At 37.0% G+C, this 18,634-nt stretch overlaps 1 protein-coding gene across 1 annotated transcript in view; it reads left to right on the forward strand.

Annotated features, from left to right (window-relative positions):
• NCKAP5 (NCK associated protein 5) overlaps nucleotides 1–18,634 on the forward strand; it is a 567,200-nt gene that overhangs the window by 57,010 nt on the left and 491,556 nt on the right. The window contains exon 3 of the mRNA XM_067549546.1: nucleotides 4,164–4,292. The gene's annotated coding sequence lies outside the window, so the exon portion shown is untranslated. The remainder of the gene's footprint in view (nucleotides 1–4,163; nucleotides 4,293–18,634) is intronic.

Genomic DNA, 18,634 nt, shown 5'->3' on the forward strand with positions numbered 1-18,634 from the left:
AGCTCTCAAATTGGCTGAATTTTTCTAGGTGGAAGAAACTTTTGAAATGTGACCAACGTATGATTTTTGGTCATTTTACTCTAGTCTTTAGTAGGCTTGTGATTATATCACAAAAAACAACCCCATAATTAGCACTCTTGTTAACAATCTTGGTAGAGGAAGCGAAAGACTGAATGGGCTATGGAGACTGAACTACTGTATTGCCCCAGGGATGTTTGCCCTGTCACGTAGAGGTAGAGAAAGGGTGGGAATGCTTGAGCTGTACCTGTTCTGAGGAAGACTTCAGTTTCTAGAACTGTTGATCTGGCACTTATCACAATTGCTAAATTCATATACATTTAATATAAGACAGATATATAATCAGTTTCATGTTTCCAAAAGAGATGATTATGGGACAGATTCTTGGCTAGCGTATGTTGACATAGCTCTACTGAAATCTGGCCCTGTAATTTCAAACTGTATGAAGATACCTTGGATGTTTATCTTGGTAAGATAATGTTACACTTTTTCAGCAGCCATGATATATACATCAAAGTATAACATTCCCTCTGAAGGAGACAGTATGAACTAGGAAATGTTTTATGTGGATTGCAGATGGAGCTTCTGTATGTTAATAACAATATCCTGGTTCTCCTGATGTGGGTTATTAGGTCCACCTCTGGTATACTGAACATTTCTTTCCATTATAAAATTAGTGTATTTTCAAGGTATGTAATACCTCTGGCCTGAAGATTGCTGTTACCCTGAAAGTTCTTAATCCAAAGGTATGGCTTCATTACTGAGTTAACCTAGGCTCTTCCATGGGTATTTGCACCATACCCACCTCCATCCACACACACAACCCTCTCACCCGAGTTTAGTGGCACTTTCAGCCAAAGCTATTCGTCCTGGTTTGGACTGCCAGCTAAAGTACAGTTTCCGTAGTTACCCAGGCTAATAACCACCGAATTTGTAGTGAGGGTGCAGGCTAAACTACTTGCGTGCTAATAGTCTTCCAGTGCTTTCCCAGAATTCCCCCGTGTACCCAGAAAAACAAACAAACATTCTCATAATTCATTGGTAAAGAGTCATACAGCAGCTCTGCGTACTGCAGCACAAAAAATCACAGGACCTTCCCCAGAAGTCTTAGTGTCACGGATGTGTGAATGCAGCATCAGTGGGGACATATGAAGTTGGACATGCCTTTGCAATGTGGCTTCTCACACCTGGCCTAGGCTAAGCTGGATGCTGATCACCTGAGTGAACTCTGCCAGGAAGAAATCCCCTCAGAAGCATTAGACAGCTGATGATAAACTGAAAAGAGAAGTCTGGTAAATTGCTTTGTCCTCTTCTCTCAGATGAACTGGAATGTAAGTACAGTATTCCCCATGTCTTGGGCGAACTATTAGCGAGTAGTACAACACTTCAGGTCTGTTCCTTATAGACATCCGTTCTCCCACAAAGGGTCTCTTATGAGGTGTATTTCTTCCAGTTTTAATTACCATAGGTCCATTAGCTGGCCTGTAGGTTGATCAGAAGGAGATAGAAGCCTACCAGATAAAACTCTTTCTTTGGGATATGAAATATGATGCAGAAAAATACCTGTTTCAAGATGGGAGCTTGTTTTTCAATGTTTTAGCCAATGATTTTACCTTTACTTTGAAAAAAGTGTCAGGTTTCAGCCCAAACTGGCCTTAGGCTTGTCTGAATTAGGATATTTTTGTCTGTAAGATGCAGGAGCAAGATTTTTAAAAGTGACTAGTAATCGTAGGTGCCTCAGTCTTTGGGTGCCTAGCTTGAAGCAAAATAAAGGGAGGTGATACTCAGAATGTGGGTACTTGCTTTCTGGAAATCAGGCTTTTTTAAGATGCTATGAGTTGGACACCCAAAAGCCAAGGCATCCACAATCACTAGTCACTTTTGAAAACTTTCTCCCATTTGTCATGGGGTATATTTTCCTAGTGGGAAAAGAGTAGGTTTAGACGTAGATTTGTAACTTTTGATAAATCAAGACTGTAAAGTCTTTGGGATACTTGTCTTCACATATATGTGTAAAGTATCCATAGTCGCACAGTGTTGGTACTGCACAAATAACTGATAGCTAGTCCTAAATCCACTATTTGTATAACAGATGTGGGCGTGGTTTCTGCTAAGTATCTGCAGAGAGGATAATTGAAGCACTTACTCAAATTAAATGCTTGCCTGTTCCTCTGGTGTAATTACCCCCAAACTATAACTACTTCTAGCTCACTCCAAAGTTGTTCTGAGTCTACTGGTCAACCGAAATGTACCTTAGGGAAGGTTATGCTTGGCTGGTATAATGATGAAGGGATAGAAATACTGTGCAAAGATCACAAAAATTAACCCTTTCTTTTGCTCATGTCTGGCTTTATAAAGAGCATAGCATTGAATTAAACTGCTACTATGTCTTTAACAATATCCATTGTGGTATTTCGTATGAACCATGCTAACTCATCTGGAAACAATGGTAACTGCATAGTAACTCACCGTTATGCTCCCTCATTATCTCAAGTGAATAACAACATATTTAACCTTTTAATTGGTAGCTAAGAAAGCAAGCAGAGGTTTACTGTAAACAGCGTGGTACAAAATGGAAAAAAAAATCCAATTAGAATAATAATTGAGATTTCTTCACTGATTAAACTGCTATACACATTTATATATTCTTTTCTTAAGCTCATTTATAGAGATTGAGCTCTGTAAAGGCTAATTTACAGATATAATATAGAAAATTGGCTGAATTCTGATCTCACACCAGTACAAAACCAGTATATGCGAGGTCAGACTGGGGTCTGGAGTTGGGTAGAATGGGAAACCTGACACTGGATATCTTGCTATAAGAATAGATTCGGATGCCCTTTAGTTACTTTTAGTAGCTTCTTACAATAGTAGTCTCAGTGAAGTCATAGGGCTACTTGTGGTTCAAGGTACTATTCAAAAGAAGTAAGAGGAATCAGAAGCTGGGTTCTTAAACATATAGGGTCAGATTCTGTTCTATTTTAGTCTGATTTTCCACTAAATACAATGAAGTTGGCACTGAGTGAAACTTTGAGGATAGCAACCTTGCTAAAATGACATTTTTTTATTCTCCTCTTTCTACATCTATTCTTGACTAAAGATTTTGGAACAAATCTTGCAGACTTTGTGCAGAGAAAGCTCCCTTTCACCTTACTGGAAGTTAGCCCGGACTAAGAGTTGTAGACATTGCCCTTTGACATTACAGATGCACTCAATGTTGGTTGCAGTAGAAGTTTCTTCTACTTGGCTCTACATTCATGTGCATATCTATTGCTTCTATTTGGGTCAGATTTGGATCAGTTACACTGTTATAAATCCAGAATATCTTTATTAACATCAAAGACATTATTTCAGATTTACAGGAGTGCAGCTGAGATGAAAAATCTGACCTACATTCCCAAAATACACTAGACAAACCATTGCAAGCACAATATACATCTTTTAGAAGTTTAAATTGTTTAAGATCTTTTTTGTTATCCTGGATGCTTTTTTGAAATTTTTTTAAGTTATGCAAGTTATACTTGGAATTAATAGAAAATGTCACCAACAGCGGGACTACTAATTTCCTCCACGGCAGAAGTACCAGAATTTCATTGGATAAATTCTATGGCTTGTATTATGCAGGAGGTCAGACTAGATGATCATTGTGGTACCATCTGGCCTTAAAAATCTATGGAAGGTGCTGAGTGCTTTCAAATCCCAGAACATTGCAGGAATGGGCCCAATATTTCTGCCTCATAAATATAACATAGGGAGTTATGCCAAAAAACAGGGTTTACCAAGGAGTGTGAGTAATGTGAAATGAACTGTTTATTTTTTCAGACAGATTATTAAGCTCTGCAAACCCATTTCCCAGCTCTGTTAGTAAAAGACTTTGAAAACATAGGGGGTCCTGATAAAGCCAACCAAAGACAGTATCAACAGATGGGTGTTGGGTAGTGGGTTTTTTTTTAATGATATAACCCTAATATCTTCAGTTCACATTTCTCTCTGGACAGATCAACATTTTTTTGGCACAGAAGACTTGTTCCTGGAACATAGCCTAACTATATTCACAGTCATTAACTGCTAGATCATTAGAAAGTTAATGATGAAAGACAGAAACTGTTAACTAGAATATTGAAATGTGCATTTAATTTTTTCAGTGACGCGGAAAACAGTCTGACATTTCTACTAGATCGCAAGGAAAACAAACCACCAGAGCCATGGAGAGAAAAAGACAACTAGAGAAAAGGGAATTTGTGAAAAGACTGTCTTTGGACAGCAGTCTTGTGGTAAGGACTAAAATATTCATTTACTGTTGTATGTTTTGGCTCTTTAATTTCTATGTCCCATAATGTTGTACCTTTTTTTAAAAGCACATGTTTAAGACATCACAATGGCAAATCCTCTTGTGATTATAATTCCAGATCTATAGGACTAAAAGGATTTTTCAGCAACCTAATAGGAACACATTATCATACAGAAACATGTCATGAGATTTAATCAAATTACAGTAGGGATGAATCTGGCCCATAATACAAGGATGGCATTTAAAAACTTGCCAGTGTTATAAGATAAATAGATATGGTTACCTCAGTCTGTGCAATACTCTCCTGCATTTCCTTATATTTAATATAGGAAATACTTTGAGTGCTGTAAATACTGACATTCTCTAACTGCAAATACTTGCTTAGTTATCAAAGGCCACCACAGATAGTGTGTTTGTCACAAATTAATGTAATATCACGTGAAGGAAAAATAATTTGGCACATGCTCTGGATGAATTATTATTGATACACTAAGGACCTGATCCTGAATCTAATGGGAGCACAATATTGGCCCCAAATCTGCATTTTAAAAAGTAATGTTTTAGCTGCTGAGTGGGATAAACAAATAATTATTTTACAGACATATCATGCATACCCAGACTGGAAAATATTTGGTGTATGTGTTTTCAATTAATATGCTGAAACTGAATAAAACTGAGGGGTCTCACCGTGCCTCTCTTCTCTGTGACTTTTGCAGAGGTTACTCCTTATTCTGAGAAGGGAACTTATTCCAGTCACAAAATTGCTGGAAGAGGAGAAAGAGCTGGTAACATTGGTGCTGCTTATCCCTCCCCTTCCCTCAGAACCTTTAATACAGCTGAAAAACTTTGGTAAAAGAGCTTTAAAATGAGGCCAGATAAGATTTTCTTAAAGAAAAAAAGTAGACACAAAAATATGAAGATTAGTCATACTGTGAAGCATCATGGAATTTTCTACTAACTACAAAGTTCTACTGGATAATTCTCAGAATGCTTTACAAAAAGCTAATAATTTTTAATCCATTTATTTTTGGGGAGACTAAGAATCTACTTGCCCTTAGTAGCAGCAAAATATTCACTGAGGTCTCAGTTCAACTCTTGTTAGGTCAAGAGAAGTCTTACCATTGACCTCAATGGAACTGGATCACTTTAAGGTAAAATAATCCTATGATCACTGTTGTTATTGTAACTACTAGAGGTGTCCACTACTGCCAGCAACTTGGATAATTTCAGTGAACAAGCTATTAATTAATATTTATATAGACAAAGCAGTCAAACCCTTAGAGGAGTGACAATGATATTTTATAATTCCATATTCAAGTGATAGGAATGGCAAAATATTGAACTCAGTGTAACCCTTATAGAAAATGCCTATATGACTTCAGAATAATACCACTCTTTTGTGTTCTGTCTGATTGTTGACACCTCCTGCCCATTTGTAATAACGATATTGTTTTTTTAATAGGAATTTAGAATAGTTTCTATAACCCATATTGGTTCCATCCCTATTAAACTTTGTGGAAGCTTTCTATTAGGGAAATCTGTGTGTATGTGATGCAGACAAGACATGATCACTATTTAAATTAGACACGCACATGGGAAGCTAGGATTAGAACTGATTTTCATCTTCAAAAAAAGAAAAAAAAACCCACAAACAAACAAACAAACAAACAAAAAACAACCCAAAAACCAGGCCTCTGTCACTTCAGATAAAGGAAAGCTCCTTTAACTGATCTTATTAATAGGGGTCCTCCATCCTTTCTCTGGGCCAGCCAATAGATAGAAACGACACAAACTCTCTCATACACCCTGCGTAGACAAAGTCCATCCACATAGGTGGAACTAGAGCCCTGTATTTTTCACAAATTCATGATGAGGGAGGGGCAGACGGGCCAAAGCTGAGCTGCACTGTGACCCCAGGAGCCAAGTTAGAATGCCAGGCACGGAGAGCAGAGCCCAACCTCACAGGACACATACCACTGTTGCTTTGTGAGTGAAGGGCAGACTCACTCTGCAAGCCCCATCCCCAGGGTTTCCCACCCATTGTGGACAGGACCCAACCCTACACCCCAGTGGATAAAATGATAATAATGTAAGTCACAAAATTATAAAAAAATAATAATTTTTACTGGGCTGGGCTCTTACATCATTCTGGATTGCTTTGTAGGATGGGGCCAAAGTCACATCAGGGTTATCTTGTGATTACTGAAGGCACTTAAATTTAGAACTAAATAAAATGCAAAAGAGAGAATGTCAATGTAATAAGATTATTTGCAATATACTATTCAGCCATTTGGTTTTTCTCTTTGTTGTACAGTTTCCACACAGGATGTGATCCCTAATAAACAAAAGGAAACAGGACTGGAATAATTTAGTTGGGGTTGGTCCTGCTTTGAGCAGGGGGTTGAACTAAATGACCTTCTAAGGTCCTTCCAACCCTAATATTCTATGATTCAAGCTTTGTAGAAGCCTGTTTCTTTGGTCTGCAGTTTGTAGTTAGTTTATACAATAAACTTTTTCGGACTGATTCAATATCACATGACAGCTTAGGCCCCAAATTTAAGTTCTGTTAAGTTTTACAAAATCTAATATTAGAAATGCTTCATGATTTTGAGGGTTTTTTTTTTTTTTTTTTTTTTTTTAAAAGCTTTTTTTTTTTTTTAAATCTCTCCCACTGGCATTTGCAACCAAATCATTGTACTAGTAAATGACAATCAGCAAATGAAACATACAGGGGGAAAAAATAAAAGGGAAACTAGCTGTTCTCTATTTTTTCCAATCTAAGATAAAATGCAAAACCGAAATAAATAGCAGGCATGCAGAAGAATAAATTAGATTTTAAAAAACTCTTTCAGTCTGAATAAGGTAAAGATATTATTAACATCAGTGTACCTTTTAATAGGGTATTTTAACGTGGCAAGGTCCCTTTTATCCAATAATAATTACAACTTATTTGGTTTGTGGTGAGGAATGTAGGGCTGGGATACTATTAAAACTGCTAATGAAAGGACTGATTGTATTTCAAGATGTCCTAAAAGAAATTCCTCCTGAAGTAAGTAAAATAACATTTTTTCAAGAAGCATCTGTGGGATAGAGTCCATTAGATTGTGTCATTATCACTTTGAGTACATCTAGCTTTGTATTCACTAAGACCAGTACTCTGTGAAATAATAAAAGGCCCACCAGAAAGCTAGGCCTTTGCCTGATTCAAACTGTTTAGTTGTCTGCAGAACACTTTTTGATAAAAAAAAAGAAAAGTCACTGTTACAAGCTGTGCTCTTTATTCATGTGAATAATTCCCAAACCTACTGCACACTTGGTTGGCATTTGCAGCTGTGATGGCATTTAGTTGAGCTGGAAGTTTGAGAATGGTTTCTTTTCAAGCAAGCTAGCGTTTACAAAATAAGTTTTTTGGTGGGGTTCTTTTTTTTCAATTTAAAATGAGGCTTTTACTTTTAAGAGCAAACTGCACTAAATAGTTTCTTTGGTGACTCATGAACTGTGCTCTGATATATTCAGCCTAGTTATACACTGCTGTGATTCTCAATTGGATTACCTTCAATGACACCACTACATTGTAATGAGGGTAGCACTATAATATAATAAATTGCACTTTAGTATGGGAGTAATGGCTACATCCATCCCCCCTCAGGTTGTATTACTGTCAGATCTAAAAACACTAAATAGAGTAAGGTCTAGTCAGTAGTTAGAGAGGAGATCAACTGGAAAGGAATGTTGTTTTCTAATGATTAGAGCACAGGGCTGAAAGTCAATGTTCTGGGTTCAAATCCTGACTCTGTGACCTTGACAAATCTCTCTCAAACTAGGTTCCTCAGTTTCCTCACAGTAAAACAGAGATGATAATACTTCCATATCTCACAAAAATCTTGAGGTTCTTAGTGTGTGCTCATAAAGTGCTTTGAGATCTTTAGATGAAAGGTGTCATGTACAAAGTATTATTAAAAGCCCTGCAGAAAGCAGGGTTGGTGATTCTGCCTAAAAGTTCAACCAATGTCCCAAGCTGTTAGGAGCATTGTATTGTTCAACGTGTTATCTTTTTCCTGATACGTACAAGCATGTGAACCCTTGTGGACTTTAAGGATCATGTCACTTTTCATAAGAATCAGGGATGTGCATGGGGGGAAGCAGGGGCATGGGCCCCCTTAATAATTATAAGGGGCACAGAACTCCTCCAAGGCTGTGGTGGCGGGGGGTGAGCTCCTACTGGGATCAGGACAGGGGGAAGGAAGAGCGAGCTGGAGCAGAAGGTGGGGGGAAGAGCTCCTGTTGGGCTGGGGAGACGCTATCCAGTTTGGGTTGCTATGTTGTGCTGCTATGAATCGCCAGAAGGCAGATTGAATAAGGTATTCTTTCAAATTTCCTGTCTTAATCTGTTGGATGGTGTTGCATCCCAGAACAGTGTATATTTCAGTGGTGGAAGAAGTGTGCATGCGTGTTCTTGTGGACACCCAAGTGAGAAACTACCTGTGGAAAAGTTCTAGGTAGGCACAACCAGACAGATTCATTTAAGAAATCGCTGAGGTTAAAAGAAAAGCTTCCTTTAGAGTTTTTTACTTTATTTATTCCATGTGGGGACTCAGAATGAAAGTAGTGTAGTTTGGTGTCACAAACTGTATTTTAGAGCTGGTTAAAAATTAGAATCTTTTCATCCCATGAGAAATTCTGAGATTTAAAAATTGGAAAAATTTCAACCAACTCTACTGTAGTCTGTCTCATGCTGTTAACAGTCCTGGTTGACATTATACAGCTTACATGGAGCGTACTTATTGACCAGGATTCACTGGAGCCAGGAGTCTTTGGGGATAGATCATCTGATACCAGACAGTTACTTTTCTAGGTTTCCTTAAAATGCTTGTCAAGACTCATCTACTCTGAATAACAGACTTCTTACTTAGTTTTAGTTGCCTTCTCTTTGACCCTCACAAGTTGTTCATCCACTCTTCTTTTAGGGATCCATGTGACCCAGATAAGAAATGAATCTGGATAATTGTGACGCATTCAGATTTCTGAGCAGTAACAGCAACTGGCTTTCTGGGCAACTGTCTATATAAATCCAGGCAGTTTTTATGACAGCAATGAATATTTTCCCTAGGTAGAAGCAGAACAGGATAATTTTGGCCTAAAACTGTTGCCAAGTTGTTTTCCAAAGGGCTTGTTTTCACTCTCGTAATACCTTAGAGATTTTCTTAAAAGTGAAAATCTTTGGTAGGGCTGAGGGAAAACTACCTCTTACTGCTTCTGAGCACTCAGTATGTTTTTCCTAGTTTGAAACTCTAATTGGGCAAAGATAACTGACAATGTGATCACATTTCAGGGTTAATGGCTTCTCTGACTGAATCCAAAACCAACTCATAACTGTTCGTTGCCACTCCTATGTGTCTTCAGTGAGATATATAATATACGAACAGAAATCCTTCTACTATGTCCCTCCAGGGAGTGCTAATACAATATAATATTGTTTACACTGAAAAATAATAAGACAGTCTCAATTTCATGCAAAGTCTTGCGGCATGCAAACTTCAGTTCCAGTCATAATGAATCTCCTCTTACATGGACGGTTTTACTTGCCATCTCTTCTTACATGCCAGTTTTACTCATCATGGATTGAATTCAGTGGGACAACTTGTGTAAATAAGTTGAGCAAGATTTGGCCCATAGTGAAGTTGTTCTGTGAACAAATTGTACCATGTTATAAGAAGGTTAAAATGTCCATGTTAATTAAAGCACTCTAATGAATAACAGAAGACAATGCTTTTTTGGCTTTGTTTAGTGGAGTTCTTGGAGATTTAAACCTTAGAGCAGGTAGAAAATGAGAATCTCCATCCTGTGGGAAATTCTGGTATTCTGAGATTTGTTTTCATTTGTTGGAATGAAATGACAAAAATTTTCATGGAATAGAAAGTTGAATAAAAAATGTCAATTTAGAAATGTTGAGATATTTACTTTTATTGAAATGAATTGAATCTTTTTGGTTTGAATTGGTTCCTGTGAGCTGCTGTGATGCCCATGGGAGTTGTCGTTTCAGTACATAATGCCCCCATTTTCCTCTATGGGTCAGGCTCCCTGGCGGGACTACATTTCACATGGTGCACCACAGTGATTCAACCAGGGAAACAGTGGGGCATCAAGGGAGATATCCAGCCAGGGAGCCTAGCTAATAGATGAGAATGGGGGCACGCAGACAATAACTCCCATTGAAGCATCATGGCATTCAGATGTACACAGAGTAATGTCAAACTGACCCAAAACAAAACATTTCAATTTGTTTTGACAACCTGAAACTTTGTTATGTGGGGCAACTTGACCTGAAATGAAATATTTCATTTACATTTTCCCAGTGAAATATTGAAAAAAATCAGAAAACTGAAATTTTCCCATGGAAAACTTTGGTTTTTGCATAAACTGCATTTTCCATAGACCATCTATTCAGATGGCAAACTCATGTCTACTAAATGTAGTGGGCCAAATGTAGTGATAAATGTATTATCACTCAATCTTTGAAATTAATGGGACCACTCATGGAATAAGATACTATAATGAGACTGATTATGCAGAAAGATACTACTTGAGATAAGTAAAGGCAGCAGAATCTGACCACTGTAAGGGCTTGAATCTGATCTCACTTACTCATTTTATAGCACTTAAACTCCATTAACTTTAATGGAATAGCTCTTGATTTACACCAGTGTAACTTGTATCAGAAACAGGTTTTAAGTGTATGTCCATTTTGTAGGTACTTCTCATACACATTTAGTGACCAACTAATACTGGTTCCTCCTATTGTTATACATGTTTAGTACAATTCTTCTGATACGTTCTGTTTTGTACGTTGCGTTGCTGTGATTACTGACTCTTTGGTTGAATTTTGAATAATTTTGAATTATAGCGGACTCCCATCACTGGCTGAGTAGCATTTTTTCATTTATGATTCCATTTCATGGGACTGTTATTACTTTCTAACCATCTTGTAATCTTGGTTCATCTGTGACTTCAAGCTTTCCTTTGAGTGCCACATCAACCACATTGTCAAGACTTTATTATCAGCATAGGAATTCAGCAAAGCTCAAGCCACTGCTGTCTCAGCAGGCTGCAGAGTTCTGATTTATGCCTGGGTAACAGCCTGGTTGAATTATTGCTATATCTGGTTCACAGACCTCCCAGATTGGCTGTTACTTCTCCAGCTTGTGTGAAATTCAGCAGCTAGAGGACATACAGCTCAATGTTTCCAGCAATCAACATACCACACCTGTACTAGAAATTATGTGCTGAATTTCTTTCAAACATGACATTAATTTTATAGCACTTAAACCTATAAAGCTCTGAATTTGCTTGCTTCTCCACATCTTCATGAAGTATCAGTTTCTCATGTTTTAGGACTGCCCCACTGCTTGTATGCTTACAACATCTATCATTCCAGAGTGTGTGTCTTTGTTACATTGTGATTTGTATTCACCACTTGCCCTTGAAAGCTAGGGAATCTGACACCATAGGAGTTCCTTGGTCTACTCTTCCTGCAGTAGTTGAAAATTTATATATATATAATTTCAAGTTAACTAATAACAAATGGTCTTCAAAATTGCTTTATTAAGGGCACTGTGTAACCAAAAGCTGATGAAGTAATTAATATATTTTACGTTAATTGTTTCATGACTAGGCTTGACTGTTCATTTTTTTCTATAATTGTAATGGATAATATTGATGTTTGTTTTAAGAATATTTTAAAATGTTTATCAATGTAAATGTTCACCGTTTTGGGAAATTATAGGGGGGACCTGACAATTATTTAATGACAGTAGATTTTGATATTCAAAAAGTTAGCTTTTATAACCATTAAAGCACAAATTGTCAACGTCTCATGTCAAAATATACAAAGTAAATATCCTTAAATCAAACTCTAAGTTTTCAGCAGCATTTTTCTTATGTTGCCTATCTGCATTTTGATAATTATCACTGGAAATGTTTTGGTTGGCTTGTGTGTGTACTGTATAAACAGTGTTTACCGACATTTACAGATAAAAATGTAATACTTACAAACCTATTTATATCCCACCTTTAAAACCCACAAGCCAAAATTTTCAAGTGATTCACTGGGGATTCTGGGTGTCTCATTTTTATGGTGCTGAACTCCAGGAACCCTAGCAGACCTGATTTCCAACATGCTGAAAGTCCTTCTGAAAACCAAGGCCCTTTAAGAAGTTTTAAGTTAAGCACTCAAAGATTGAGGCACCCTGAATCACTATTCACTTTGCAAATCTTAGCCATTGGCCATCTTCATTCCTGGTATTCTTCCATTCATGTCAATGCAATACTGTGCATGAATTGAACACTGCAGAAAGAAAAGCCATACTTTTACCATACCAGTGTTTTTCTTATCTATATTTCGATCAACAAAACCAAATATTAAGATAGTGCTACTTGTGGTTCCATAGTTAGGGGTTAGTTGAGTTTTTGCATTTACAGAAGGATTCAACCATTGGATTATGTATGAAGAATACAATGTATCTTCCACTGAAACTATAGCACTTACTCTTTGAGTAAGGAGGAATTTACTGCAAATTTACAAGTAAATTAGTTAAAGAATTTGAGTTAAATTAAATTTAAATAAATAAAATAAAATAAATAAAATTAATTAAAAAATTAGTCTTTTAAGAAATAATCTCACACATGGTGCTATATTTCTTTTCCCTGAATGATCTTAATACTGGAAAAATGCAAATTCTTCAAACTTCTCTTATAGTTAAACTAACTAAAATATCATGCATTGGTTAGTTAAGACTTTTTTTGTGTGTGATTAGTTTCCATTATGGAAATTTTGGCATTTTTGTCATTATTCTACATAGCAAAAGGTTTCTATTTCAGCATAGACTGATTATTAATGTCCTTTATAGAGAAGTCTACAAGGGACCGTCACCTTTTCAAAATTTCTCCCATCTCCAAATGTTTTCAATAGGACTGAGACCACAGGTGTGTTTGGTCAAGATGCTTTTTCAAAATGGCCACTGCATTTTAATAGCAATAGGGGTGTCAATCAATTGCAGTTAATGCATGTGATTAATGCAAAACAAATTAACTAGATTAAAAAATTAGTCATGATTAATCGCCATTTTCATTGCACTGTTAAACAATAATAGGATGACAATTTTAAATTTATTATAAATATTTCTGGATGTTTTCTACATATTCAAATATATTAATTTCAATTACAACACAGAATACAAAGTGTACAGTGCTCATTTTATATTTTTTTTCTTACCAATATTTGCACTGTAAAAATGATAAACAAAAGAAATAATTATTTTTCAGTTCGCCTCATACAAGTCTGCTCAGTCCTACGTCTTGTTCAGCCAATCGCTAAGACAAACAAGTTTGTTTACATTTTTGGGGCGTTAATGCTGCCCACTTCTTATTTACGTCACCTGAAACTGACAGTAGGGTTTGCATGGCACTATTGTAGCTAATATTGGAAGGTATTTACGTACCATATATGCTAAACATTCATATGCCCCTTCATGCTTTGATTTTTAGGCTCTAATGTGAATTGAAAAATACTATTTTGTTTGTTTCTTTTTACAGTGCAAATATTTGTAATAAAAATAACATAAAGTGACCACTGTACACTTTGTATTTTGTGTTGTAATTGAAATAAATATATTTGAAAATGTGGAAAAACATCCAAAATATTTATAATGCATTTAAATTGGTATTCTACTATTCTTTAACAGTGCAATTTAAAACTGTGATTAATCATGACTATTTTTTTAATCTCGTGAATAATTGTGATATTCTTTTAATCATTTGACAGCCCTAATTAGGAACAATAGGAATGAAACAAAGCGATCTTCAGAGAAGATGATGGCCCCTGACAGCTCAGTGTCCTGACCTATAGGGACATGATGAGGAGAAAAAATGAAAAAAAAATCAAATGTGAATTTTTAACCTGGGGCTACAGATACATTTATGGTTAGCAATAACACAAAGATTTATGTATGGCATCATTACAAGGTAGAGTTAAGGTGTTTTTTGTGCCTTAACTGTGCATTTCCATACCTCAACATGTTTGGGTTCCTTTTAAATTTAATTTTACTCTGAATTTCCTGAGTTTATTATGCTTGCTTGAAATAATTACGATATCTTCATAATACTTTTACCATAGTTACTGATAGCCTCAACTCCAATTTCACATAGATTTATATCTAGGAATTTTATTAATCTGCTTGCTTGACTAATAGTAGCCATGCTGCCATGTCAGTTGTGGTATAGGTGATCTTTAAGTAACACTAAGTTTTTCAGGAAGTGTGTTAGTAATAAAGTCAATGGTCAACTTCTCTCTAAATTAGCATTGAATCAATGCACCAGCTTCAATGGGATTGGTGCTCTTAATTCATTGAGGTGCTTTTGAAATTCCCACTGTAGCCCTCAATTTAGTTTGCAGAGCTACAAATATTGGGAACCGTAAAATTATTCAGCCCTTTTACAAAGCCAGCCCCCATAAATTATCTCAATGATCTTCTGCAATCCTGACGCAGCAGGTATAATCCAGTCGAAGTTAATGGCACTACTCACATGCTTTAAGCATGTGTTTTAGTGCTTTGAGAACAAAATGGGTAAACAGTCGCTGAAGATAAAAAACTAATAAGAAGCAGGGACAGGCCAGCCCAGAACCTTGGATCCAAACATCCCTCAATGTTTTGGCTTGGGGCCCATCTTTAATAAGAGGCAATAATGAAGACACAGTGTATTGTCAGCTCGTGGAATTCAGGATTGCACAAGGTCATTGTGATAAATGCTGTGGCTGGATCTGTAAAAGGGCTGGATAATTTTATGACCTCTAATGTTTGTAGTTTTGCAAGCTAAATTAATGACGAGTGTAATCTGATCTTTTGCTTCAGGGGGTAAAGTAATCACCTGTAAAGCGAGGAAAGACTTCAGACCCTCCCTAGATGCATTACACAGTTGGCTGGGCACAATAGGAAGGTGCCTGCCTTTCTCTGGTGAGGTGTTGTCTGTTACCAGAGGGAGGATTGCTATCTGACTAAAAGGACCAGTAGTCTGATCTCGTTTGGCAAAGCATACGGTATGTTCGTATGGAATGAATACTAAAGTAAGGGTTACAGAAAGAGTTTAGGGATATCTGGGTTTAAATTTATTTAAAATAGAATTACTTTGAATTTATTCTACTACTTTAACCTACCCCCTAGTTGCTTTTTTCAATGTTAAGGATAACAACCTTACAGCTCTGTCTTGAGAGGTGATTTTCTTTGAGAGGGTTTTGATTGATGATTCAGACATCAAATTTCACAGCCGTTATGTACTCGGGTATGAAAACAACAGAAGAAACTGAATCTGCATTGAAAATGGAGAGGAAAATATCTTTTAACTCCTGTTTACCTTGTTTTGAGTATTTAGGTTTGAGATTTCTGCTCTTTTATTCCCTTGGGAATGTAGACTGATAAAGCTACCTATTATTGCTTGTCACACTAGTTAAAATACAGAGTCCCATGTACATACTAATACAGTCAGCTCAGCTTTGAACTTTGTCTTATTTTCTTTCTTATACAATAGTATAGAACATTTTTGGAAAGTAGAAATCCCTAGAGGCAAGATTATTTCTTTTAAAGTTTAAACCATTTTTAATGTGATTATTGAACACCCAGAAGCAACTGTAGGAGGAAAATATTCTGTCTGAATCCATTCTTGTTTATTTAGAGTAGGTTAAATTATATGGTGGATTAAGACAAATTGAAAGAGTGGGATTCAGTTAGCCAAGATGAATGCTATTTACTGCTCACTTCCTGCCTCACTAAAACTATATACAACAGTGGCACTTTCTGTTAGAACTTCCTTTAGAATGCCTTAAATTTGCAATGTATAGTATATACTTCATGATGGGAAAAATTAATTCAACTTGAATTTGGACATAGAGAAGACACAAGGCCTGACTCTGCTCTCATTTGCACCAGCGTAAATCACGAATAACTGAAGTTGATGGGATAAATTGGAATGACCATGGTGCAGGTCCACAGACTAGAAGCACAGAAACGTGGTGCTTAATCGCTCTTTAAACTGGAAGTTAATGCCAATAAAATTACTTCAGGTTTACACTTATGTAAATCAGAAGACAGTCTTGGCCCTGTAGCCCAATAATGCCACTTTCTCCCTCAAGTGAAGTCATGGCAGAGTTTTGCTGTCTGTGGTTTTCAGTGGATCCTTATAAGATAAGTAAAGGTTTGAGCTGTTAATACTAGCATTTGAAAACTGGTTACTGTGCTTGTTCAATATCATCTTAAAAATGTCTTCAGTTTATATACACCTCTACTTGCTGTAGGTATTCAAAGTACAGGTGCAGGCTATAGTATTTGTTATGGAAAATTATTCCTCTCCTGTAGGAAAAACCCACGAGAGTGGGAAAAGTGCTGACTTCCCCCCCTTAACAACTAGAAAACCCTCTTTGAAGAAAATCTGGTGGATTTATTGTTGCAGTCTCTTGGAGGAAAGGGTTTTTTTGTCTCATGGAGGGGACCAAAGGCACAGTATTCAAACCCCACAGTACCTGAAGTTGTATAATGAAAGTGGGCTCCAACATTCTGTAACAGCTGTCTGTGTGGTGCAGAGATGGAGACAGTGTTGCTTGGGTCAGCATTTGTTAAAAGGTGGGTTATAGCTTGATATCTGGAGGGACGCATGCCATACCAGCATGCCACCTTCCCTTTTGGGCTGGAATTGACTGAGCCCTATTTGTATGGAGGGACTTCCTCAGATTCCTAGTGAGGGGCAAAAGAAAGCTGTGGTGCTTCCTCCCCCACTTTCCATCCATGTGTGTATTGAGAGAGGGGGTTCTGCCTCCATATTTTGGTTCCATATAGAGTGGAGATTCTGGCTCAAATATTTGCAGGAAGTAGACATTGTGACCTGTATTTTGTAAAATATAGATTTCATATCGTGTGCATGGGAGAGGAGCTGCTTCATAGTAGGAGTAATACATGTCTTTGTACTTCTCACAATGTGTTTGTTTTTAAAAGAGAGAGAGAAATCAATAAACACCAATGACAGGACCAAATTCAGCAGTGACATAAATAATGATTCAATTTACTTATGGGTATAAATATCAAAGTACTGTAACTAGCACAGATCTGTTGTTCAGTGGATGTTAAACATGCAATTAGGTTTGCAAAATGTCCATGCCAAAGGCAAGTACCGGGAAAAAATCCTGGTGAATGAGATTAGCAGCAAGATGTACTCACTTTGCATGCTCAAGAAATGTCAAGTGGTGCAAGTTACAGTATTTTGCCATGTAAGGTGGTTTTCAGATCCAGTCATGCCTCACACATAGCTTGCATTGCATTTTAATTTAGTTGAGAGATTTTCCTGGGAAATGCACCTACTTACCCAAGGCCTGCATTTGGCTCATTATGTTGAAATAATGTTCTGTGATTGAAACAGCAAAGAGCAGGACATGGCTGGGTCCACCAGACACAAACCTGCTATAATGGATAGAGCGTCATAAGTATACACTACACGTCATACTATGTAAAATGTGCTAAATAAAGAACTAACCACTGCCTTAAAGAGCTTACAGATATGAGCCTGCATGAGTATGATACAGTGAATAACCAGAGTGATGGGTGGTCTTTCTGGCTGGAATGCTTTCTGGCACAGGTGGGTCTTCAGAAGTTAGTTTTGTGTTAAGGAGAAGAAGGTGTGTAGGTGAGAGCTATGTATGTGCAATTACTGAGGGGAGAACAAATGCCTCCAGCTTCTCCTTGCACCACTTTTGGCAAAAAAAAAAAAAAAAAATATAGCAACACTTGATTAAGGTTGGAGATGTGAATGTTAATTTGAATATCCTAGCTGCAGCTGGCTTATTTCATGGCTTTGGCATCGTTTAAATGTACATTTTTGTATTAAATTCACTTTGCATTTTACATCTCTAAAGAACGTCAGGTTGTTACAAGTTCCAGAAAAAAAATTTAGAAAGCATTTCCTTACAAATCAGGTACTGTTACAGCTTGCTGCTCTATGTTTATTAACTTTTTTTCCCACCTGAGACCTTCCCCCTCAATATTTGAGTATTGCCTTTAGCTGTTCCCTTGGAATTCATTGCCTGCTATGGGCTCCCCATGCTGGGCCTGACTCTGCAGCTGTTTCGTGTGTGCAACTCCCAGTGACTTCATTGGAAGCTTAACATGCAGAACAGCTGCAGAATGGGCCAAACTGTAAGGCCACATTCTCTGCCCATGTACACCTGTGCAGTACCATTGAAATCCTAGTAGGTTGCACGAGTGTACCTTGCGGCAGGATATGAACATA

This window comes from Emydura macquarii, unplaced genomic scaffold (genome assembly GCF_026122565.2).
Source record: "Emydura macquarii macquarii isolate MOO-44397 ecotype Brisbane River unplaced genomic scaffold, CSIRO-AGI_Emac_v2 contig_1253, whole genome shotgun sequence".
In the NCBI taxonomy this organism is placed as follows: Eukaryota; Metazoa; Chordata; order Testudines; family Chelidae; genus Emydura; species Emydura macquarii.